This window comes from Anser brachyrhynchus (assembly GCF_964034855.1).
Source record: "Anser brachyrhynchus genome assembly, chromosome: 5".
Lineage (NCBI taxonomy): Eukaryota > Metazoa > Chordata > Aves > Anseriformes > Anatidae > Anser > Anser brachyrhynchus.
Window position 1 is genome coordinate 60,589,155 of NC_137699.1, and position 25,147 is coordinate 60,614,301.

At 48.4% G+C, this 25,147-nt stretch overlaps 1 protein-coding gene and 1 long non-coding RNA gene across 4 annotated transcripts in view; one reads left to right on the plus strand and one right to left on the minus strand.

Annotated features, from left to right (window-relative positions):
- Positions 1-25,147, plus strand: part of RTN1 (reticulon 1) — a 133,835-nt gene that overhangs the window by 24,999 nt on the left and 83,689 nt on the right. The window lies entirely within an intron of this gene.
- Positions 410-24,712, minus strand: LOC308196549. Its single transcript, XR_013952276.1, has 2 exons — positions 18,754-24,712; positions 410-18,647 (listed from the first exon to the last, which is right to left on the minus strand). It is a non-coding gene; the product is annotated as an uncharacterized lncRNA (long non-coding RNA).

Consider the following 25,147-nt stretch of genomic DNA (forward strand, 5'->3'; position numbering starts at 1 on the left):
TGGCCCAACCGTGTGGCCTGGCCTGACCCCGCGATGCTCAGGACTGGTGTGTGCCTCTGCTTCAGGCCCTGATTATTTTGTGCGTGTGTGTTTTAACTCGAGGTTCCTGAAATAGCTAGGGAGTTGTGCTGGGGTTTCACATCATTAACAGGGAATGGAGGTTTTTAAATGGGGGACGGAGGAATTTGCCTTGCCTGCCCTCCCGAGTAGCCTGTACCTCCAAAATGGGCCAGGAACTCACTGAGCCGTTTTCATCCTCAGTGTGACATCTACGCCCTTCTGTCTGGTTTTCGTGTTGTGTTCTCTTGCTGCCAGATTGGAGATGCTTACAAAATTCTGGGGTTTCTTTGGTTTTGGTGTTGTTTTTCGAAAGAAAGCTGTCACTTGGCAAACAGCGAGTAATGAGGCGTTGTTTGTAATTAGTTTTCTAATTCAGGGGAAGTAAATCTATGTGCTGCGGTAGACTCAGCATGATTCAGCACCGAGGGACACATCCCACATTCTGTATTCGTGTTCCTGAAGACACGTCTGCTTTAAAGTCAGCCTGACCCTCTAAGAAACCCCATAGCTATGCCAGTGAGAAAATTTTTGGCACTCACTTGCAAAACCAGCCTTGAAATAGAGGGCACCATAATCGCCTATTTCAGACCTCATTTCAATAAAGTTTTTAAGGTTTTTTATGAAACAGAAGCACATTCTTAACTGCTTAAAAAAATAGGATGGTCTTCAGCATATGCTTAAAGGTGAGCACGTGTTTTGCTGAATTTAGGGATAAATGATGTAAGAGATGTATCACGGATAAATCGGCTTTATTACCCATTAGGCCAGAGTGCTTCGGGTCACTTGTGTGTAACATGGCTGTGTCAGCACTTACCTAACTCATTACAGCGCTACGAAAATTAACATTTATAGAAGACACTGAAATTTGGGGATGGAAATCATTCTAACGTTGTTATTGTTCAATTTGATCTATTGTGTCTGTTCAGTTGAGACTAAAAATTGTTGGAAATGACTGCAGCCTTCATAAGCCTGTCTTATGAAGCGAGATGCTCGCCTGGGTACCGCCGAGGACGGCGCACAGGAGGCTGAAGGACGAGCTTTCTGTGCCGGGGCAGCTCTGCAGTTGTGTCAGCCCCAGGCTTTCCTGTGCCGCTCAGGTCCATTCGCTTTCGCAGCTGTGCTGAATTTAGGTACTGCAGCCGATTTGTTGTCGGGAGCTTGAAAGATGTTGGAGGGCTTGATAACCACAGCCATTAAAAAACAAATGTATGGGGCAGCCTTGTCAGGCTGGGAACCTTCCCACTGCCGGCCCCCAGTTTGTCTTGTCCTAGAGGGGATTTTCCATGCAAATAGTGGTCGGTGTCTTGGCTGCAAACGTGGGCACCCCTGGGTGAGTCCCGCAGCCACCTGCAGTGCCCTGGGTCCCAAATGCAGCCCAAGGAGGCTGCCCCCACCCCTTCAAAGCACCCTTCAAATGCCGAAGATATAAACCTGACCAATGCTCCCCACCTAAACAGCCTAAAAACCCTCGCCCTCGGCAGCCTCTGCAGCAGCTGTGTGCAGAGCGGGGCTGCGGGCAGCCTGAGCCGGTGGGGTTTGTGCTGATTTCCTTCTGCTCAGCCTTGCCTCTTGCGTGCTGCTCCCCAAAGCACTCGCAGGCACCGTTAAAGGAATCGATGGAGAGACTGCAATTACGGCTGGCAATCAACAAGGGAGCTTGACCATTTGCAAGCCCAATCCTGCCCCCCAGCTTGGAGGTAGCAGGGCTGAAGGAAGGAGGATGTCTGCTCCACCAGAGACAGCATTTTGCATGCCGGGGAGGTGAGGAGTCCCTCACCCCATAAGGATCCCGACACACTTGTGGCAGACCCGTGATGTACAGGGGGGGCCTGAATTTCAGTAAGTCTTAATTAGGTCTTCCCCTTCACGTCCTTAATTTCGAGGCAGAAGAGATGCACTCGCTGCTCGTGTGCGTGGGGAGTTTTGCAGTTCGGGGTATTTTCATTCCTGTTGACTTCAGCAACAAGGCGCAACGCAGCACGCTGGAAATTAGACGTGCACTTCAGCTGAACTGCTCTGCGTGCAGGTGTTGCTGTATGATATGCACTGCCATCATACCCGTTTGCAGACTTGCCGTAGTAAAAAGGGAAATGTGTTCTCCCACCCTTTACAGAACTTATAAAAATACGGATCCCAAATTTGCTCATCGTTTCCCAATTCTCTGCTTAGTGCTCAGCTCTGAGTGAGGTTGTGCTGTGTTTCTAAGTTTGCTGGTGTTTTTATTTTTTGTCCTTTTATAACAAAGGTTCCTGTCTTTGGTAAACATCCCTGACCAAGTGGATGCTCTGAAGTGGGATAATGCTGTGCTCTAATAGCAGGAGAGTTTCCTTTCGGTGCGGGGTTGACCCAAAGCTGAGGTCGGTTCCTCTCTTCTGCAGCATTTGCAGTTCTTTAAAAAGTCATAATGCAGCATTCACATCACTGCTGTTTCCTGTGTGCTCTAGCAAAACTACTGTTATGGTTGAATATAGAAATGATTTCTCAGGACTTCCTCGTTATCTTGAATGCCTGTGCATGTAATCTGTGATTCTCAGACTAATTAATTCATAGGAAAGGTGCTGAGCCTGCAGGAGAAGCTCCAAGAAGATGTGTGAGAGTCGGGAGAAATCCCAGAGGAGTCAAGCTCCTCTGAAGACATTGTTTGTGAAAGAAAATAGGCTTCTGGAGCCTCCGTGCAGTAGCTGTTTATCATTTTCACTAGTCAGAGGCCATTATATCAACATTTCTGGTAAGTGGCATCTCAGTTACGGGCCAGGTAGGATTTTTACATCGCTGAACAATTTGGAGTAGATCTTTTGTAGGTGCTACCTAATTCACTACTTAAAGTTTTATGTGTGTTTAATGTGGGTATGGAGCATGCAGGACTGAGAAGTCAAGCAAGCAAATCATTGTTTGCATGCACAAATGTGGAGTCACCAAGTGAAAATTGGGTTATTTTTACATGGGTGAAGTAGGAATGTGCCTTGAAAATGCATACTGCTCTCTGCTAATGCCAGGAGAAAAGGACTGGAATTCCTGAAATTTAATTTTTTTGATAAATTCACCACCAAGCAAGAAATCTTCACACAAGAGATACATGGATCAAAATAATATTAAAAAAAATAGCAAAATCTTAGAGGTCAGTGTATATATTTTCAAATTCTCCCCAAATCACTTAGTATGTTTTATACAATATGGCTTCCAGCAGCATTCAGAAATGTACCATGTCCACATTTGGTTTTATAGCAGGTCGTTTATTCCAAATACATCTAAATTATATTTTAAAAGGATTAATTCTGGCCTGTAGAATTCTCTATTCTACTTCAGAATTGCAATGTCATGCACATTTTTATTTTTTTTTCCTGCCTTAAAAAATAGCACTGCAGATTATGGAGGATCATTTGATTAGCTATCACTGTAAAAGCCGGTTGCCATTTTGAGATTTATTATTTTTTTTCTTCAAAGTCTTTCTGACATTAGCCTTTATAATTCAATTGCTGTGTTGTAGAAGTTCAGGTCAGAGCTAAGGAGACAGGCTTGGGGATTTACGCTGTGTAAAGTATATGCAATCTGCTTTCACTTTGAACATGGTAAACAGACCATGTATAATCCCTGGAATATTTAGTAGATCTGCCAGGCCATGAAGATGGCATTTGTAATATTCGTCTAGCTACATGCATTGTTACATGGTTGTCCAGCCCCGTGCCATCCAAACTCTATTCAAAAGCAACCTGAGGAGGGGGGGGGCTGAACAAAGCGTAAGAAAATACCATTTCCCAGGAGGACGTTCTGGAGTTTGCACTCCTTTTGCCTCCCTTCTTTCTCAGCTGTTGCTTTTTAACGAATCGTTCTTCTAACCTACTTTAAAGCGAGCATCCAGCATGCTGGATGTTTTGCAGATGAATCATACTGTGCAATGCACTTATGCATATCTGCTGCGCAAGTACATTGTCAGCTTGTATTTGATAACCTACCAGCAAACAAGGGTGGTGTTTTTTTTCTGGAAGCTTGGGGTACTAGCGTCGCTCTCCAAATGAGGAGAATGCAACCACTGTTAATAAATCAAGCCGGGTCTGAGGATGTTTCACCACTTTCACTGCCTCCTTGATTAGCGTTATCCTCAGAGGTATAAATTAAAGAGGAAAATGTATAATCTGGGAAGCTTTCCAGCATCATCTTTGAAAATGTGAGCTCAATGCTTTGCCGAGGTTTCTTTGGTGGAGGAATGCTAATAGCAATGCTGAAGCTGTGCTCTGATTGCACCCTAAAGAGTAGGAAGACGCACAGAATAGCTTCCTTTCTTTTTCCTTTGTCATCAAGATAATTTCTAATGCTGTCTGCACAGGATGAATCTCGAACTGTTTCTCCACAGTTCTGTGAACTGGTCCCAGAAGTACCGTTTCGGTCTCTCCTTTTCTACTACTTGTTCTCTTATTCTGACAGCCGCATAAAATATGTTACGTGTTTTCCCATCTCAGCCTGCAGATAATTGCTTTCAGCTGCGAGCAGCGAGTGGCCATGGTCCCTTTGCTACATTGGTCAGAGCCTGGGCTTCAGCAACAAGGTTTTCAGGAATTTTTTCTGACTTTGCTGTGATCTTCTGTGGTCTGTTCCTACGAGGTGTCATCACAGCCGGGTGGTAACTCACGATGCCTCCCTGCCCGCCGAGGGAAGAGAAGCGTGCTGCAGAATGTGCTGATCTGCAAAAAAATATTTCACAGGGAGGGTTTGATTCTAGCAAAGTTCCAGCTGTTCTGAGTGGGCAGAAAAGGGATTTTTCAGCATATCAGCAACGGCTTGGAAATGGAAATGGAATTGCCACTTCTTCCAGCACTTTCTTAGCAGTCGGTTTTCCCCTTCCCCTCCCCGTATCCCACTTGGTATTTACTGGAGCTAGCAGCTTAGCAGGACTGGAGTACTTGGAGCTTTGCTTTGTAACATCTGTGTTTCTATTTGCTTTCCCTCTGCCAGCTCTCTGCCAACATCATCCTTTGCTTTCCAAGAGATGGTGAAAAGCACAGACTGGAAGACTGAGCTAGTGTTCCTCCGCTTGTGGCCGGGGGAGGCGTCAGGAAGAGGACACCGTTACTGGTATTTTGCCGGTGGAACAGCTGATGCATGATGGAGTGAAGGGTCTTACAAACAGCCCCCAGCAGCTACATCTGAAGAAGATGTGGGACTGCTGAGGGCCAGGGAGTGCCAGGCTGCTCCAAAGGGGTCTTGGCTTCATCATCAGTGACTCAGGTTGTGGGGCCTTTCAGGTTGAGGCTCCAGAAAGTCATTCCACTCTCCTGAAAAATGTAGGGCAGCTATTTTTACTTAGGTGCATGAAGGTAGGGATTTTTTTTTTCTGCCTGTTTTTCACTCTTAAATTCTTCTTCAGGATTCTTAGTTACATTTTGCAAAGGCATTCACCCTTCCAGCTGAACAACATAGAGAGAATCCTGTAAGTACTATGCATTATTTACTGCCTCTACTGACATTACTAAATTTGCTGAAGCAACGTATTTCAACAGTTCGAAATGTTTTTCCTGTGGAGCTTTCTCTTCCACAGAAAGGTTTGCTCTTTCCCCTTCATTTGAGATGAAAAGAAAATTGAAAATAATACGAATTTTTCCCACAGGACAGAATTTCTTTTGCAGTAGCTCCACTTCTAGCTAATGTCAGGAAAAACACAAACAACCACAGTCAGCGTGCTTAATTTCAACCCCACATTTATGATTTATTCTTTGCCATTGCTGTCTGAAAAGCAGCAACACCAGCACACCTTACTCTCGGCTTGAAAATACCCATTGCTTCGAGAGCAAGTGCAATAGCAAGTGGGATTTGTTAAGAGCTATTTAGTGGACATAGCAGGAGCGTGCCCTTGGTTGTCTGTCCCTGGTGGCAATGAACTTGCCTCCTGGCCCAGCCCATCTAATGGCTGCTGAGCTATAATACCAAGCAGATTCTTCTGTATTTGACAAATGACTTTGCCACCAGAGTGGTATGGAAGGCATGAAGCCACCAGCATTCGCTGCCCCAGAAGCTGCACAGCATCCTCAGATTCAAATAATTATACAGGATTCCCTCCCTTACCTGCTTAAACCATGACTTACATATCAGTGCCAAGCAAGGGAAGGAAAACCAACGAAGACAGAAAATCGGACTCTTTCTTCTCAAACTCTATACAAAGAGAATTTCTTTTTTAAAAGCCCCCTCTTCTCACTTTGTGTAGCAGGAAAGCAGTGCAGGCTCCTCCATGAGTGGGAAGAGAAATCTTTAGGTGCCGTCAGGTTCCTTTCCCAACCCCACAGGAGCTGCAGAAACAAACGCTTCCTCAGCCTTGCTGGGCTGTGTGTTTTAACCAGCATTTTATGGAAAACAAAACAAAACAGGCTGTTCCCAAAGTTTTCAACCAATTCCAGTCCCATTTAGCTGGTTGGTGGTAACTGCTAGGTTACCCCAGAATGCCTGCGAATTGTCTGCTCCTGCCAGCACTCAGCACAAGGTGCCCTGTACGTTTATGGCCTTTGGAAATGGAAAAGTTAGGTGTGGGCAAGATCCATGTTGCCTGCAGTGCTGCTTGCCCAGGTTTGTGGTCACCTCTGTTCTTCTGTGCCACATCCAGTTTCTGAGATGTGTTAGAGGGGCTGGTTTCTGACCTTGCTGGGCAGAAAGCTAAAAGGGAAGGGGGTTTTTGCTCCTGGTGCTTGGGGTGAGCAGCCAGAAGAAACGGGCTAGACTAAAAGTCAGTGTAGGCACAAGGACAGAATTGTATAAATCGAACAGGAGGGTTCAAGGGAGGAGAGGAAGCGAAGGCAGAGAGAAAAATGAATAGCAGGAGGAAGGAATCCAAACTACTTTCAAAAGAAACTTGAGGTTTATGGGGGGAAATGGGAAATGTGATGCTTGCAGCAGTAGGGGTTAAGCTTAGAAACTCAGCAGGTGCCTTCTGGTCTGCTTCTCCCACATTCAGGAGCTCTGGAAACTTCCTAGCAACCCCCACACCCCCACACCCCTTCGTTTACTTGGAGCTATTAATGTAATTCATCTTAAAAAAGCTTTTGAAATAATTTTACTTTTTCAGTTACTTCTTTTACTCAACCCAAAGGGCTTTAGATCCCCATTCTCCAAGGCAGGGAGCACTTCGTACAGCCTTTGGCCGTGGAAGTACCACCCAGAGGGGTGCCGTGTCGCAGCGAGCAGGACCTGGCTTCTCAGCAGGCCTAGCCAAATTCCTAAACACAGAACCGTAGAATCAAGGAATTACAGGATGGTTTGGGTTGGAAGGGACCTGACAGCCCCCTGCCAAGGGCACGACCCCTTCCCCCAGCCCAGGCTGCCCCCAGCCCCATCCAGCCTGGCCTTGGGCACTGCCAGGGAGGGGGCAGCCACAGCTCCTCGGGGCAGCCTGCGCCAGGGCCTCACTGCCCTCAGAGTGAAGAATTTCTTTGAATGGGAAGCCATTAGAAAGGACTGGGGCTGTTGAGGGTCACAAGCCAAATGCTTGCAGTGTAGGCTGCAAGTTTGTGCTGTTTTGCTGTTGCTAAATGGCAGGTGCCCCACTAAGGGACGGCAATGGGGGTTTCGTGGGCAGAATGCAGCAAATGGCCTGGGGAGGAGTGGGGGTCCTGTCTGCAGCACAGCGCTTCAGGAGCGACGTAAACAAGTGAAAAAAGGCCAGAGGAGAGCAACCAGGTGATCGGGTGTCTGGGAAGCGTGTCCTAGGAAGGTAGATTGAAAGAACTGCTCTTTTTTAAGCTAAAGCAGAGAAGTACATGGAAGTGGATGAAAGCCCAAGCAAAGAGCTGGAGTTAACCCCATCTCCAGGTCCACAGTGAACAGGAATGGATGTGGCTTCAGCTGCAGCACACAAAAAATGGGATTCACCGTTTGGACAAAGCTTCAGGAGAGCGTAGGCTTGCAGGAGAGAGAAGCACTGAAAGGGGCTGCTGGGGGGTGGCTGCGTCCCTGTGGCTGGAGGGCTGTGTGGGGCACGCAGAGGGACATCACTGCCCAGGTGAGGCAGGAAGCTGTGCTGCTGCCTGCACCAGCGATGGAGCTAGGTGATGCCTTTCAGGCCTTTCTGGACTTATTTTTCCAGGAATCTCTAAGCTGGGGTGAGAGATGGCAGCAGGAAATAAACAGTAATTCCTCCTTTTCTTGTCTTTGGTCCCTGTGCCGGTCAAACCAGCAGCTTGTGTTGTTACCCCTTGAAAGTGCACACTAAACGTGAGTGTCAGAAAGCTCGGAATGGCTGCTATTTTTGTGTTTCAGTGCCTTTTGATGTTATTTTTTTTTTCCCTATAAAAATAGCCTAGTGTTTGTTTTGCAGGAAAGCCCTGCTTTCCTTGGGGGGTGAATTGACTCCCGCAGACAAAGCTAAACATAGCATTCAGTGGCTCAGGTTGGGTACACAGAGCAATCTTCAGCTGGAAATAGTAATAACAAAGGTTTTTAATAAACGCAGGTTTGACAGGAAGAAATGACAGAAGGTGAAACATGCAGTGATAGTTGGAGATTAGCAGCACAGAGCCTGCGTCCAAGGAAGTAGGAATGGGTAAAGGATACAGCACATACTAATTTGATCTAATTAGTATCGTTAAAAACATTAAGGTAAATGGAAAATGGAAAGAGTACATCACTGATTTATAAATGTGGGCTTTGAAGACAAGACTGGTAGTTTACTTCGATAAGACCCCGATTGTTTTATGATGGGATTTCAGTGAAACGTAAAACCCAGCACTACGCAGAAAATTGCTGGCCGTGATGGAGAAGGTGGAGAGCAATGCCGGCATGGCACGCCGGCTGCTGCCTGAAGAGCAGACAGCTTATTGAAAGGAAATGCTCAGGAAGCACAGGAGCTGCTGGTAGGGCTCCATGGCCAGTCTTGGGCCCTGTCTCATTAAATGTCTGGCACCAAAAGGCTGAGCAACCCAAGGGAGTATGGCAGGAGTCGGGGTGAGAGGTGGCTGGAGCATCTGATAGCGGGAGCTCGCTGAACCAGGCAGTTGTGGGTGAGGGAAATGCACCCCAACACCCTGCGAGGATGAAATCAGCAGCACTCGTTGAGGTGTAGCCGTTTGAGAGAGGTGTAGGGCTGCTGCAGCTTCTGCTTCGGCCTCAGCAGCACCGTCACTCCTTGCCAGGCTGTCCCTGCGCTCGGGGTGCGCTGGAGGCTCTGCTGCCCTCTGACAAAATGGGGAAAGCAATAAGAGTAACATCAGGGAGAAAGAATTGAAGTGAAATGCTGAAAATTTGGCAGTTGGTTTCAGCGTTTTTCTAAAAATCCCCAACATTTCCTTGGAAGCTATTTTAATTTGACAAAAACGTAAAAAGGTCCAGGTTTACTGTTTTGACTTTTCCCAGCCAATTCTTCCAGTGAAAGTTATCCAGCCCTTTCTAAGGATGAGGGAAAAATAAATAAAAGTTGTTTTGAGAAAAGTGGCACCTCTTCCCAGCAGTGTTAGTATCAGCGAGCAAACAACATTTCCTTGCACTGACTCATCCACCAAACCTGGAAGCGATTCCATTTATATTTGGGCTCTGGCCTGACCATGAATATTTGAAAGGTGAGCCTTGGTGCTTCGTTGTACCCCCTTGTAGGAGTCCCATGATTATTTGATGAGGATCCTTGACTGGAAGAATGAACAAACACTTCTTTTATACATAATTGATTGGGCCATTTTTGGCGCTTGTTTTCTCGTGGTGCTGATACATGCATATTTGTCATCAGCCTTGGCAAACCCTTCTTTGCTAAAAATCACTTCTCAAGCATTGACGGAAAACGAGGTATGGATTTAGCTAATATAAAATCATTTAAATGTGTGTAATATCCGCTGCAAAATGCTTATATCATCCGCTCTGTACCAAAATTGAGAAAATAAGACTAAGATACACTGGTGAGTTACGTTTGGGTGGCAGCTTTGTGCGTGTCTAGCCGTGAAGGTTTCATGAGGTGAAGTCAAAATCAGCTTCTGGAAAGACCGAGGGCTTGCTGAGCTCTGCTGTAGGTTGGAGTTTGGGGGTTTTCACATTTCTTGTGTGTTTAGGCTTCTCCATGGCACTAGGGCAGCTGTAATTCTCTCCTCCCTGGAAGCAAGAGTGGGTGCTGGGGCACTAATTCAGCTGCTCCAGCGCCACAGCCCCTGCTGGTCCTGGGTCCTGCCTTGCCTGCAGGACTCATGGGGAAGTACAAGGTCCACAAAAGGTCACTTGGACCTTGTCACACGAACAGACTACTAGTTTTGCCATTTGTGGTACACTGCTTGTTGCAACAGTTGTTCGCCGAGAGTTTGTTCATTAAATTGGGGGAAAAAAGCCGGTCTTTCCTGAAGATCTTATCAAAGTGTTCAGTTACAACCAAGTTCAGAAGAGCCTTCCCTGAAGGATGTTTTCAATGAATTTAAAGATCTGCTTCATGAATATGAAGCGTGACACATGTGATCTTCCTTTTGTTCAGCAGTGAAGGCTGCTGCTGATGTAAAACAGAGTCAGGGTGCTGCCTGGATTGAGAAATAATCTCCATTTTTCACGTTGTAAAGGCCGCTCCAGCTGCAGCAGTCCAAGACACCTGACCTTCTTGATCCCTGAGGTTGGAGACTCTTTTTGTCTAGTACAAATATGCCACTTTATCTGCTTTGTTTGGATACTGACTCCATGGGTACAACACGCTTATCTTCCACCACAGCAGAGATTCCACCAATTGTTAGTGATTTTTTTCCAATGCAAGTACATTTTGTAAATTCATCTTGGTGGCATGGATATTTGCAGAATCCCTTGGTCTGCGTCTTGCTTTAAATTATTAACAAGCTGCCCTTCCAAACGCCGCTGCCAAACCAGCCACAACCCCTTGAGCCACAAGCTTCACAAAAGGCAAATTCTTTCCCAAAACACAATACTCGTTTTTGAATAGATCCACTCGCTGACCAAGGAACAAGATACTGAGTGAAAAAAGAATGGGAAAGAAATAACAGGCTTGGAAATCTGAAGCTGGGCATTGATAGACAAGAGGGGATCGTGGCAGTCCTCTGAGCACGCAGACAGCACGCATTGGGGAAAAAAAAGGGAGAATGTTTAGGAGAACATCTGGAAGGAGTGGTGCCAGATGGCTGTTGACATTTCGATAGGACTGGTAGTTTTTTCATGGAGTATGAAGACCCAATTTTCATGTTTGTCAATATTTACAGATCCCAGTCTTTATGTAAGGAGGAGAATAAAGTCTCAAATAGCACTCTGAGCATGCTTAAAATAAGCCTGATATTCTGCGCTTTGCTGACTCAACCTAAATGGCCTGAGATGTTGAAGTGCTGGGAACGCCTAACTCCTTTTCCAGTTGGTGGCATCCGAGAATGCTACACCCCTGCTACAGAAAGGCTTTTAGTTCGAGGAGCAAACTCCAGGCACCCGTGATTAGAAAATTTCAGCTTATGTTCCTGCCACAGCGAAATCTGGTAGGAAAGGGGATGAAAGTTGGCCTGTGCTGAGCATTTCATCATTAAGTGATTGCAACTGCAAATATACACTTTTCCCCATCAACTGCTGAGATAAGCCCAAGCCAAAATCCATTTTTTATATAGCTCCCTAGATTTCTGTTATATGGCTTTGGGGTAACGCATCCATTTTGTATAACATTGAAAAGCTACAATTAGCAATGAATGTGTTTTCTGCCTAACGTTTGGGTTTTCTTTTGCAAATCCATAGTTTTCAACTTTTTCAAATGCTTGTAGGCGTGCCATTGAGTCAGTGTTGAGCAGCGGGGATTTCTGCATCTCATTGTATGCAAGATTGAGGACTTCTGATCAGTTTGAAATTTAAATGTTGGGGTCTGAGGAGGACTGACGGTTAATGTTGTTATCCCATAGGGCAAAAATATGATCTCTGAAGAGTTTGCAGAAGTTCTTCTGCCATCTTCCACCTCCTTTCCCTGAGGTTGCTCCTGAGGATGCTGCAGCTGAGGCATCGCCGGGTGACGCTCCCAGCCCAACCTAGGTGGAGTCACCCAGGGAGGTGGTGGCGTCACCGTCCCGGGGGGTGTTCAAGGAGAGGCTGGACGTGGTGCTTAGGGACATGGTTTAGTGGTGACATTGGTGGTAGGGGGATGGTTGGACCAGATGATCCTGGAGGGCTTTTCCAACCTTAGTGATTCTGTGCTGCCGTGGTTCAGGCCCCCCAGGTGCAATGATACCTGCTGACAGCCATGTGTGGCAGGGAGCTGGGGACGTGGCATGGTCTGCTGTCCTCTTCAAGCCCTGAGCCACCCTCCTCATCACACGCGTGGTCCTGCCCTGTGCTGTGTCCCTAAGTTTATTAGGGACATTTTCTTTTACTCCTCATGTGCCCTGATTTTATTAGGGGCTTTCTTAGGATCTCTCTGGATTTTATTCATTTAAAACCCATTCAAATTTTGTTAGCATAGCCTGAATAATGCATCTCTTGCTCAAACATATGTGCATACGTTGCAAACACATGGTGCAATTGTTTTGTCAGAGGGAAGGGGAAAGGCTCGGGGAAAGGCTGGTGGCGAGCCGAGCTGGCGCTGGCAGCGCGGGCGGTATTAGCAAGAGCAGAGCCAGCGAGTCGAGAGGAGAGATTGTGACCTCTGGTCAGCCACGAGTGGGTAGAGGGGAAAAACTGAGCAGCCCGGGCTGGCCTTGAAATAACCTGCTTTGAGCAGGGGTTGGGCTGGAGACCTCCATGCGTCCCTTCCAGCCTGAGTTTTTCTGTGATTCTGTGACTTTTAAGACCCTGTTATATCCTTTTTTTTTCTCTGCTGTGCTACTATCCAGTATTCCTGACCACTTCCACCTGCTTTTCCCTTATAAATATAAGGTGCTTAGGTCTATTTTAAAAGCTGGCTGCCAGCACTTACAGCTTTTCTGCACTAACCAAGGCCTTGAGTTGCTTGTGAAGCTCAGCTGGGTGCCTTGTTGCTCTGCTGAGTGTGTCCCTTCTCTCTTTCTGGTACACAGATTGAATTAATGAATTATAAATATTTTTGCAGGTCAGCCCAAGATAAGGAATTTTGAGTTTCCTCGACAAAAAAATACAAGCCAAAAGTTGTTTTTATTAAATCCCAGGCGTTCAGTTTTCTCCCCCCAGTTCTGTTTCACTTCACTTTGGAAAATTTTTACTCTTTTTATGAAAAGTCAGCTTTGGCAAAAGGCACTGTTTGAACATAAACAAATGACAGCACAGTTTGCCACGACCACAGTGCAGTAAATGTGGACCTTTTTAACAAGGCCTTTTCTCTTAGCTAGAATTACTGGCTGAATTTGGCAGAAACTTCCAAATGCTGGCATCAGTCAAGTCTGAGCTTTTCCCCAAGTGAGCCGTCGAACCCCCAAATCTCACCCGTCTTCAATTCTGGCAGTGAGACCCATATCCCAGATTTGTCCTACAAACTCAATTTTTTAGCAGGGTAAAGCAGAAATTTGCACTGGAGACACTGCCACTGCTTTCAGGGAGGAGCAAGATGATACAAGGAGTCTTTATTCTTGTCCTTCATAGGGTTGAAAAGCTGGAGTGAAGCTAAGGAGAAAGGTGCAGTGAGTTTTCTGGGGGCCAGTTTGACCAGGGGACTGAAACTGGGGCAGCTGCCCATTGTCCAAAGTGCTAACAACTTCTGCATGTCTTTGAATTTCAGGTTTGTGCCGTCTTTCTCACTCTTTTCTCCTTCCTCCAAGCTAACTAGCAGTTGCCTCTCGGGGCTGGAGCTCTTCGCCAGCAGCATTTTGCACGGATGGGTGGTGATAATGGAACAAGGGTGAGGTAGTGGCAAAAGCGCTGCTGTTTTCTCACGTGCTGTGCTATTGGCTCGTGGATGCAAAACTCAATTAACACCCGAGAAAGCTTGATTTCTCCAGGGGAAAAGGTGTCTGGCCGTGCATCCGCCCTCTCCGAAGGTTCCTCCAGTTGCACAGCAGTTTGCACCAAGTCCTCGGGGCTGCCGTGTCGCTCCTGCTGCGGGCTGGCTTGTTCGTTTGGTGGTTTAATTTCCATGAGCAATGTGTGATTCTCCTGCCGCGGCGGGGATGCGCGTGGTGCAGGAGACATAAGCAGGATTTCCGGGTACAAAAACAAATGAGAAAGTGGAAACAGATTCTCCTGAGACAAGGGCATTGGAGTCCAGTAGCAGGCAGCACACTAGGGCTCAGCTGTCTGTCTGTCCGTCCTGCAGAGGTGTCAGCGCAGCCCCATGAGCCCAACTCATTACTCTGCACAGAATTAGCCTCTGAGCAGGACCGAGGCGCTGAGGCTTGGTGCTGCGCTGCGGTGAGGATGCAGCGTGTCCTTGGGCAGTGCAGACGCGTGCCCCGAGGACAACCAGGACGTTTCCACCATCTGCTTTGCAAACGGGGAGCGTGTCTGAGAAGGCAGCCGGCCTCCAGCTTGGTCTGCAGAAGGTTTGGAGATTAAGAGGAGGCTCATCAGGAGGTCCCGTTACAGGGGACTGCATGGGAGGTTGTAGGTCGAGCAGGGAGAACTTGTAGGACAGAGGGATGAAGGTACGTCAGGAACCACTACAGCACTTCACTCCTGGTTCGTAGAAGCTGCGAGGTGTGCAGCCCTGCTCTGTAACATTTCATTCAGGAGTTCAGTTTTCCAGAAGTCAAGCCGTGCTCCCGAGCCGTAATCTCCTGAGTAACCTAATGCAGCCTGCCCCAAGCATAATCCGCTGTGCCACTCAGCTGCACAAAACAGATCGTTTTCCAGTGGCAGAAACTCTGGGAACCCTTAAATTGGGTGGAGTGGAAGAAAACATATATTTGAATTCTGAGCAAAATATGAAGCCTATTGTTAAGCCCCAAACATGTTTTGAAAGGGGGGTTAAATAAAGCAGAAGCAGTTGCCACAGATATTTACAGCCTCCTTTTGCGCGGGGCTGCATCTCTGGATGTTGCGTTGGAAAAATCTCTGCTGGAACTCCTCCAGGAAGACCAAGAAATTCATCACCTCTCTGCCGCCCCAGCACGGGCAGCGCCTCGCTGGAAGGACGGAGAGTGACTTGGGGTGCGGACCCAGCCCCTTGGCCATGATTTTGACTTTTCCCTACTACTTTCCTACCTTGATTTTTCCTAGAGGATATTTGGCAATTGCCTGGAATGCTCTTGGTGTCCCCCCTTTCTGTTTCCTTTGGCTTGCAGGCGTGGAAGCCTGCGTGCACAATACGCTGAGTACTTTTAGTAATTTCACACTGTTCCTGAGTTGCTCTGTCTCCTGACCTGTCACGGCAGCAGATTAAGCCAGGGTTGACCTTTCTCTAGTCTGCAAATTGAGAAATCTGTCTGATATATCTCGTAGTTATGAAACTCGGATTATTCCAGCAAGGATAAAATCTGAAGGCCAGCCATCAGCTGCTGTGGCTGAGCTCGGCACCGCCTGGGAACAGGAATACGTTTTCCCCTGCTGTAAAATTAGCTGGGTGCATCGTGGGGAGTGTTCACCCTCTCTTTTAAATGCTGTGCTTAAAGCCAGGAGGTTCGTTGTTTATGTTCTTATGGGGAAGGTAAAGCCCCTGGCGCTGTGCTCTGTTGCTGTAGGAGTTAATACCTGGTGTGGTATCCGGGCCATTTCCAAGGAGATGTGATGTTTGCAGGTCATCCCTAGCACCCGAGCTCGTCCTACTTGCAAGCAACCTTGCAATTCCGCTTCTGCTGGGGACTGTCACCTCATCAGGCTCCTTTTCTCCTCCCTTTCTCTCCTGGGCATCAGCTGGAGGCCCCTTCACACGCTGCTGTAACTCCCTAGGCACAAGGTGACAGTCGCAGGGTCCCCGGTCGGTGCCTTGCCACCGGCTGGCAGAGCCGTGGTGTCAGACAGCCTCCGCCAGCCCAGCACACCTGGACCCTTCTGACACCTTCTGAGCTGCCTCCCTCTTCGCTCTTCCCCATCTGTCCCCTGGGGAAAAGCACGGGGAGCGTGGTTATCTGCTGTGACGGGCAGGGTCATGCAGAGGAGAGCTCCTCCCGCAAAGCAGGTGGGACAGAGGGAGCGGGCAGGGTGCTCTCAGATGTGCTCCGGCGGTGAGGGGAGGGCACGTGTGCCAGGAAAGGAGAGGAAAGGAAAGGTAACCACCATCCACAGGCCTGAATGAACTGGTAAAGCTCCCACACAGGAGATCTGGGAGCTCAGGGACATAACGCTATGTTTCATGTTCACTGCTCTGTCTACTGAAGGGCAAGAAAACCCACCCAGATCACCCCATACAATACTACTTGCCCCATGGCAGTGGCTGCAGCTGAAGGCACATGCTGTAAGACGTAGGAGTAAGATGTCAGGGTCACCTCTGCAGCAGAAGGCATGGCTCGTGTGGCCTCCCAGACCCGCCGGGGCAGGCACCTGCTCTAAGGAACCTGCTTTGGCAGGGGGGTTGGATCTGATGATCTTTCGAGGTCCCTTCCAACCCCTTCGATTCTGTGATTCTGTGACTTCCAAAATAGTTGTCTGGATGTGCAAGGTAAATTAGGAAAAATAAATGGCCCTTGAGACCTGAGGGCAAGTTTTAGAAACATGCCTGCTGCTTTCTTTGATCTGTTTGAAAGAGGAGTCGGCTATTTCTGTGTTTGGAAATAATCTGGGGAAGGTGTCTCGTCCAGAAGATATGGAGCTGTGCGAGGGGGCTCATGCTGGATGCTGAATACGGGGGGAAAACCCCACTGCAGCAGGCAGAGCTTGGAGAAGGGCGATTTTCCTGCCCCCCTCCCCTGCTCCTGATCGAACACAGAGCCGGCGAGGATCCCAGGTTGGTACCTGGATGTGCCTTGTAGCATGCACAGCGTCACTGCCTCAGCAGTCACCACAGGCATCAAAAGCCATCCCTGTAAATGCAGCAAGGGGATGTTTTCCCTGCCCGTAATGGGGAAGGCTCCTGGAGGTGTTTGAAAAAACACACTCTTTGCCATAACTTTTGTGTTGACGTTTTCCACAACATGTTTCATGTTGCTTGCTCCCAGAAGCCCAAATCTCCAGTTATTTGCTGCTCAGAACATGGAAGTGCTTTGATCTAGGGATGTTGAGAGCACACAGCGCGGGGCTGGGAGAGGAAGGGGAGTTAGAAGTCCCTGGGGTAAGGGGGACAGTCTTCCCAGGTTAGTTTCCATGTCATCAAATTGCAACTTTTTTGTGTTTAGAAGGAAAAAAAAAGAAGGCTTTGACACAATAAAACTGAAAGTCCAGCCTGGAATGGCTTCTTCTGTTTGCTGTGCTCTTAGGTGCTCACCTCCATCCCTGCTAGACTATGAACAGCAGGAAACCAGCACGCGAGGGGCACTACATGTCCTCAGGAGCCACATCTGGTGCCTGTTGGGAAGGGCTCGCAAGAAACAGTGGGGTCCAGGGCTGCTGCTCTCCTCGTGGATGAGCCAGGTCCCCCTGCGGAGCCTGGATGTAGGCGTCGGTGCCAGCTCTGTGGCTGAGCCTGCAGTGCTGGCCACTAACATTTGTCCTCTGTGCACCCTCCTGTAACATTAATGGGAAGCTGCTCTTAAGGAAATGTCTCGAATACCTTTTTAAAGGGAAACAATGTTAGATGGACTGCTTTTCCTGCCTTTCAGCACAAAGGGGTGTAGATAGGAAGGGATGTGTCCCCACAGGCTTCTAGTCCTGATGACTTTAAAAGATGCCCATTGTAGAGTTTGCACAGAGAAGGGGTTTTGTATGAGAAAAGGACCCCGTCAAGCCCCAAATCAGAGAAGCTGATCATGAAGCAAGGGGAGGGATTTTTTCCCTATTGTTTTTAGTTGAAGTGTATTTCTCAGCAGCAGTTCTGCCAGATCCTCTGCTGCTTGCAACGAGCTGCACTGCCGTAATAAAAAAAAAAAGAGATGGGTGGAAATAAGTCTAAGGCTTTTGTTCTGCTTTGGCACGCGTTGTGCCTTTTGACCACCATTCCTGGTGCGATGGGAGCTTCGTCGCAGCTTTACGGTGCTGGCACTGCTCCCCTCCTCTGTGCACTTCATCAACCCTACGCCTTTGCAGGTGGCAGACCCTGCCTGCTGACTGCGTGCAGGCTGAGGGATACCAGAAATACCTGAAATATGTAGATAGCAGCTCCTCTGCGGAGCACGTACCAGATAGCAGGCACATTGCTCAACCTCCCAGGGACAAACACCCTCATGTGCCCTCCCAGGGAGCGGAGGGGAAGGCTGGATGCAAATCTGCTGCAAATCAGCCCAGGTCTGGGAGGGTGAGATATTTCCTGAGATGTTCAGAGCAGTGGCAGGCAGGAGCACGGGGGTTTTGGGGCTGCCTGTGCCGCACAGAGCACTTCTGCTGCCAGGAAGGCATCCTACACACGCAGCAGTGTGGGGAAGCTCAGCCTCCGTGTACCTGTCAGCAGGGATCAGCCTCCTCTGCCTCGACGAGACGCGGGGACGGCCTCCGTGTCTGCAGCTCGTGCAGTATTTATGCGGCGGGTCTGGCGAACAGCATGGTTTTTGCTCTTCGTAGGTGGGAGTGCCCCTCAGCCTGCCCAGCCTCGTCCCTCCAGAGAGCTCTGCAGCTGAGAGATTGTCGAGCGTCGTTTCCACAGCCCTGTGCATGTGAAGTAGGTTGCAGAGAGCTCACACACAAACAACTGCCGGGTTGGGAACAGGCAGGTTGGCAGTGCTGCGGGTTGATAAAACCTTGGGGGCAAAGAGAGAGAGAGATGTCAGCTGAAGGTGTTTGACACCCAGGGAGAAGGGATCCACAGCGACCAGCAGGAGCCCTTCCCCAGCACAAGGTGAAGACCTGAGAAAGGAGAAAAGTGTGGTGATGAGGACAGAACTGTCCCTGCTGCAGGGAGGAGGAGGAGGAGGAAGAAATCCCCGTCCCCAAGGACTCCCCTGCAGTGTGGTGGGGGGATGTCCCCAGAAGGTCCCTTGTCACCAACGCAGCGTGCCTCTTGCTCTGCCCCTTCGCTGTGCCGCACCGAAACCTCGGTTCCCTGCTAACGCTCAGCGCCAGGCTGCTTTCTGCGTCGGCGTCAGCAGGAAATTAATCCCTGCCCCGTGCCAGGAGTGGGTGTGTGGGAGAGCCCCTGCCTTCGCTCGCTGGGCAGGGACCAAGCTGCTAATTAGGAGCCCAGGCTCAGGCTGTCAGGGCCACCCCAAAGGGGATTTGGAGACGTGCCTTGTGTTAATCCCGTTGCTGTTGAAACCAGTGGAAGCACCCGAGTTTAACACAGGAGCCCTGTCTGTATCTTAATCTTGGAGCTTAACCTCAGCGCTGCTTCTCCACCTCTCCCAAGATTTCCTTCCCTGCTGCTCCGGCATCTCTCGGGCTGCACCACAGCCCATTAAAGCCAGCTCTTCATCTGGGGGGAAGCTCCTGACATTGTCTGGTGGTGAGCAAAGGGACCCAAAGAGCCCGTGCCCGTCCAAATGGTGCCTTCATCTAACAGGGAGTGCAATGAAGCATGCTGGATTTTCACTCCTGTTTCTTGCTGTTCACCCAGGGAAAGGAGCAACCATGGGCCACAAATCGGTTGAGTGCTTGTGCATTTTCCTGTGGTCTTCTTTTTTTGCAGCCCAGTTGCACAAGACAGCTATAATATAGATAATGTTGCTGCAATAACAAATTGTTGGCATGTTTTGGGTTCAAAACCTTGCTGGTAGTGACTCCCTCTGGCAGAGGGAAGAGCCCCTCGTAAGCAGCACACGAAGAAATGGTGATGAATTTCTCTCCAGCGAGCAGAGCCCTCCGAACCAGAACCCTCATGCAATTATGTGAGGGTGTTTTTTTTTGACTCCAGATCCTAAGAAACTGTCTCTTGAATAGTATGTTTCTTGCTGGTTCATTCGTCTGTGAATTTCCCTGGCAGGTAGCGTATAAATAGCTCTGAGGCACAAGCGATTCACGAGTTCTTTTCAGAATGCAGCATTGAGTCATTTCAAAGCCTCCTACTGTAGCTCTTTTAAAGATGCACTCATTATTCGAAGTGTAAGATTCATGCCCGAGAAAGAACGAGACAATCCTGCCTCGAGTTTGTCCTTCCACCAAAGCACCTTGTTTAAAAAGCAGCAAGGAATAAAATCTCACGCCAGCGAAGAGAGCAGGAGGCATCTGCACATCCCCGCCGCGGGCTGTGCCGCTCGGCAGCGAGAGGCGCCGCTGCTCGGTGCGGCCAGGAATAGAAAGCAGGGTCCCTTGTTCCCAGGAGCCCCCTGCCATGTAGGGCAGAGCCTTCCAGCTGGATCCCCCCGGCTGTCCTTTCCGCGTGACCCCACACACCGTCGGGCTCTCCGTAATTAGGGCAGAATTAGGGCAAGATCCCCAGGGACGGAGGCAGCTGGAGCAGGGCTTGCACAGAGGGCAGAGCTCGTCTGAATATTGAGCTTCCCTTCCCTTCCCACCTGGAAATCTTGTCCGAAAGGGACTGGGGGATTTGATGCACACGAACACCTGGCAGCCCGCGGGTTGTAACAGCTCTGCCACGGCCACTGGATGTTGAGGAATACCAGTGTGTCTGCAGTGCACATTCAGGTAAACACTTGCTGCTGGTGCACGAGGCATCCAGAGCTTCCTCTGACACAGGCTTTAACACCAAAGCAAGTAGGAAAAAACAAATAGATTGTTCTTCTGGAGCTGCTGCTGTGCAGCGCAACGTTAAGCTGCCCGAGGAGCAGTGCCACAGAGCTATGGTGCTGACCGCATGCATCAGAGCAGTAACACGTCTACTTCAAACAGCAGGAGAGCTCTACGCAGAGCAAAATGTGGTCACCTGTAATGGGAACCACCTGAGACCCTTTTTCCCCGTGTAAAATACCTCTGCTGCTCATGCATAAGTCGTAAGTACTAGTACTCTCACGTACTAGTTTTTGGTGCGGATGTGTCCCTAGCGTGGTTTTAAAGGGTGAGTTGGGATTTACCTCCCCATTGAGTCAAACCAACACCATTTATTCTTTTGGCTCTGAGGTTGTATGCAGGTCTGAAGCAGGCTTTGCGACCAGATTAAACCCACAAAGGGAGTTTTAATAGGATACCTGGCTGGAATTTCTTTCTTTTGTCATCACAGCATGCCTGACTGCCCTGCCTGGAGCAGCTCCCTCCCTTGCTGGTGTATTGTGCTCCTGCTCAGCCCAAATCCCTGCAACGTGGCACCCAAATCCTGCCCTTGGGGTGGGGACCAGTAATGGACTGTAACTGCTGTGGGATGAAAGGGACATGGGCAAGTCGTGTAAGCAATAAATATCTGTAACTTCTCTTAAAGCTCAAGGTGAGAACTCCGAACAGTCCTGTGGCGCCTGAGACTTTTGATGCATTTTTTAGCACGTGGCTCTTCTGGCATCAGCTGCGAGTGCAACCCGAGTGAGCCACAGATGCCACCAGCACCCTGCAGCGTCCCAGCACACCTTCAGGGGTCCTTCTGGGGCACTTCTGTCACTGTCAGGGGCTGAGCCAGGGGCCACAGAGCAGCAAGGCGCAGTGGTGATGCCCACGGGGACGGAGTTTACCTGTGTGTCTTGGGCTGGGGCTGACACCATCGGTGGGATTAATGTGCTGCAGACCGCACTGCCTGGGCCGTGTTACAGGTGGATAATGACATGCTACCATCTGTAGCCTTGGTAGCTGCTGATGTTTTGATAAAGTAAAGCAGCGTTCCTTCTTAAGAACCACGTGAGGAGGTCAGAGTCCATCTATTACTGAAAGGCAATAACCAACGTGCTGCGGCAGGTCTCCCCCTGAGGTGCCCTAATGCATTAGTGCAGCGGCCTTGGCTCAGGTTTACACAGCTCCAAGACACAGTTACCTTCCTGGTGAGGTAAGGTATCCAGGACAGCTGAAAATACATTGGGAATTGCCACGCGTGACTGGGGGGCTCAGGACACAGCAGAGATGAGATGGCGGAGCAGGTGATGAGCACACGGCCTTCTGCACGCACTGTAGTGGCTGGGGAGTAACCTGAAGAGAAGGGGAAAAAAACAAGGATGAAGCTAAAGATCAGCCGCATTTTATGGATGGAGGGTTACTGGTGGAAGGAAACGTGCCTTCATGGATTTAAATCAAAAGAAAACATTAGATCCTCTGACCTGACATCCCCCAGAACTCGTGCTTAAAGATTTCCTCTTACGGTGCCATAGCAAGGTCAAACTCTGCAGGTGTTGGAAGTAGGTGTGTGTTTCTGAGCGTGTCCGTATCTGAGGGGGATGGGAAAGAGAAGAAGCCTTTTCTTCACAGTGTCTGGTGTATTTGAAATAAGCAACCCCCCTGTTTTGTGTGATTCCTTGACAATGATCTGGAAGGTCTTTTGGAACCTAAGTGATTCGGTGATTGCATGATTTTCATACAGATTGTGATTCACAAGTGACACCTCTTCCCGTAGCAGGCGTGGAAGTACCACGACCAACTGAAAAAACAGATGGAGAAGTTAAGTGGGGTGCCAAAAGCTACACGGCTTTCCCCAAACCAGGCACAGCACGAGGGTTTGCAGCCCTGCGTCGTGCACTGACCCCATCACTCTCTTCTGTACCATGCACAGGAATTTTTTCTTTATCCTCTTCTGCTCTCTGCCTCAAAGCTGGAAATGATTTTTCCTTTTAATCTTCTTTGACAACTTCTGCGGTTAAAAATAAAGCAGGTAGGACAATGGGATGAAGCAGCGCTGTGAGGGCCAGCTCAAGTTCTCATCAAGTGCTGGGCGGATCATCGAGACCCCCGAGCACCAGCGCGAGAGCGAAGCTTCCCTCCACTTGTACAGGGATATGCCTCCGTAATAGGGAGATTTGTTATTCATAATCTGCTGCCGGTTATTCTCATCATCAGTTGAAGGAGACGTCGTGTGAGTTAATTATTCTGTTCCCCAGCAGCTAATGAGGGGTGTATATATTCCAAACTAACAATTTGCCATAGCTCCGCAGGAGAGAGAGTATTAAGTGTTCAGTGACAACACGCAAATAATGAGCATATTTATGGAAAGCACAACTGAGGGACAGTAAAAAGGCCCAGGTGTCTGGATAATTTATTCCGAACTAACAATATGATAGTAAAGGAGATCCAGATTAAAAACGTACATATGCCAGTTGGGAACTCAGATGAAATTCCCAGCTTTTCAGAAGTTCAAGCCTTTTGCAGGCCCTGTTGAAAACAGCGGGAGGACGTCACCTGGGAGAGCCATGGTTGTTCAGCGTCTGGTTAAAAGCGACGCAGCCCTTTCATCTGGCACAAGTGATGCAGTCCCTTCCTAAGTAAATTTCTTGCTGACAAGCTTTCAGCAAGGCAATGCCTGATTCTTTTGTCCAGCCCTCAGAAAAACACGGATGCCAGGTGAGCACATATTCAGAAGATTTCTGGCTTAATTGTATCCTAACGAGCTTATAACATCAATCAAGGTCAAGGCACAACTGAGGCTGCTACTCTACAGACGTGCAGTAAGAGAGAGCCTTCCTCTGAGATGCACACAACTGAAATAGCAAATGGTCCCAGTTCCACTGACACGGCTTCTTAGAGATCCCCTTTCCTCCTCTGGTATCTGACTCTGACTTTTCAGACTGTAGCTGTTTGGGGAAAGACCAGCATTTGCTCAGCATTCAGCATATAGGAGTATAAGACACCACTGGGACTCTTAGAGCTTATTACAATTCACGTAATTAGTAATAACAGTATGCAAGCCAAAATTAATGGGTAGTGTGCTTGTGTGCAAGTGCATGTGTTTTCCTAGGCTTCAGGTCCGGGTGCACCAGCTATGCACCAGAGTGGCAGATTACATTTCTCTTTAGAAGCTGTGGCTTGAGGGTCAGGCTTGTCTACTTGACAAAAAGACAAATAAAGAAACAAACAAAAAAAACACGTTATGAACATGGGGTGTGGCGATATCTCACCTTTATCAACAACACCAATTGCTACTGCTCCACCTCCCCTCTTAGTGAGCACAGCAGAGCCTTTGAAGGGCTTTTGGACTTCCCACCTCACCTTTTAGGATACGGGCAAGTCTTTCTGGGCAGATCAAGAGACGTTAGCCACACCTGACAGGGTGACAGCCATTGTCTTCAAGGTGAAAGATAAATGATTTAGTTGGATGATTGCTTTCTTTTTAACACCCAAGCCAGAATCAATCATTATAGTGACAAAGCTTAGTGTGCTGAATTCCCTTGGCATTACTAACTCACTTTTTCTTTCCATATCCCTAAAAAAAACCTCAAGCAGATATAGCTAATGCTGTGTCGCATCCCACGCACTCGTGTTGCTCCTGCAGTCTGTTGCTTTTTCAGAGTCACACACACACATTTGCATTTGCAAGCGCCACTATTGCTTTGCAGTAAACACTGCTCTTGCCTCTCTCCTAAGAGGATCCAGATGTCTTTTTCTCAGGATGATGCATTTATTTTTAGTTTTCTCTGCTCCTTGCTGAGTACACCAGATGTTCTTTCCTTCTGCGCATAGGTCGTGGTCGTCATCACAGACACTGCGTTCGGGGGTGAGGACACCGATGGGGAGTGAAGGATATTTGTCTTCCAAAAAACAAATTTTCTTCTTATTCTCCAGATTCTGTGAGGTCCCCACAGGCATGTCTATGCTCTGAACGCTTTTTCCATATGGCAAACTCTGCCTCTGTCAGCTCTTTGGTTGGATGTGGTATGAATAAGAGGAGGATTTTATTTGTTTGGTGGTTGAAGTGAAAAAATGAGAGAGAAAACTTGCAGCTTATATTTTTTTTTTTAGCAAACAGAGGAACAACCAGGATGAAGGAAGGGCTCAAACTTCTCTTGTTGGGAAATGTTATAAATGACTGAGTCCCAAATAGGATTACAATCAGAGTTTACAATTTATTAAACGAATAGAGGCAAGCAAACAGCGCTGGGTGCGCCGGGAGTCTCTGCTCCACCGGGACGCACACCCGTTACGTAAGGCATCTACTTTTTTATACTCCTAGGCTAATACATATTTATTACTACTTCTAAAAGAGGCAAGGTTATTATAATTGGTTTCCCGAATCCGATGTCGCCTGCTTATCAGTCTCTGTTACTTTCTCAGGGGCTGCTCGAACAGGGAGACAGGAAGGCCCTCATTCTTCCTCCTTATCTGGTGGTCCAGGGAGACAGGAAGACAGGAAGGCTCTCATTCTTCCTCCTTATCTGGTGGTCTCTTGGCCAGCTATCAGAAGTTACTGCACATCCGTGCAAAGTCAGTAGTTTTTCTCCGAAGA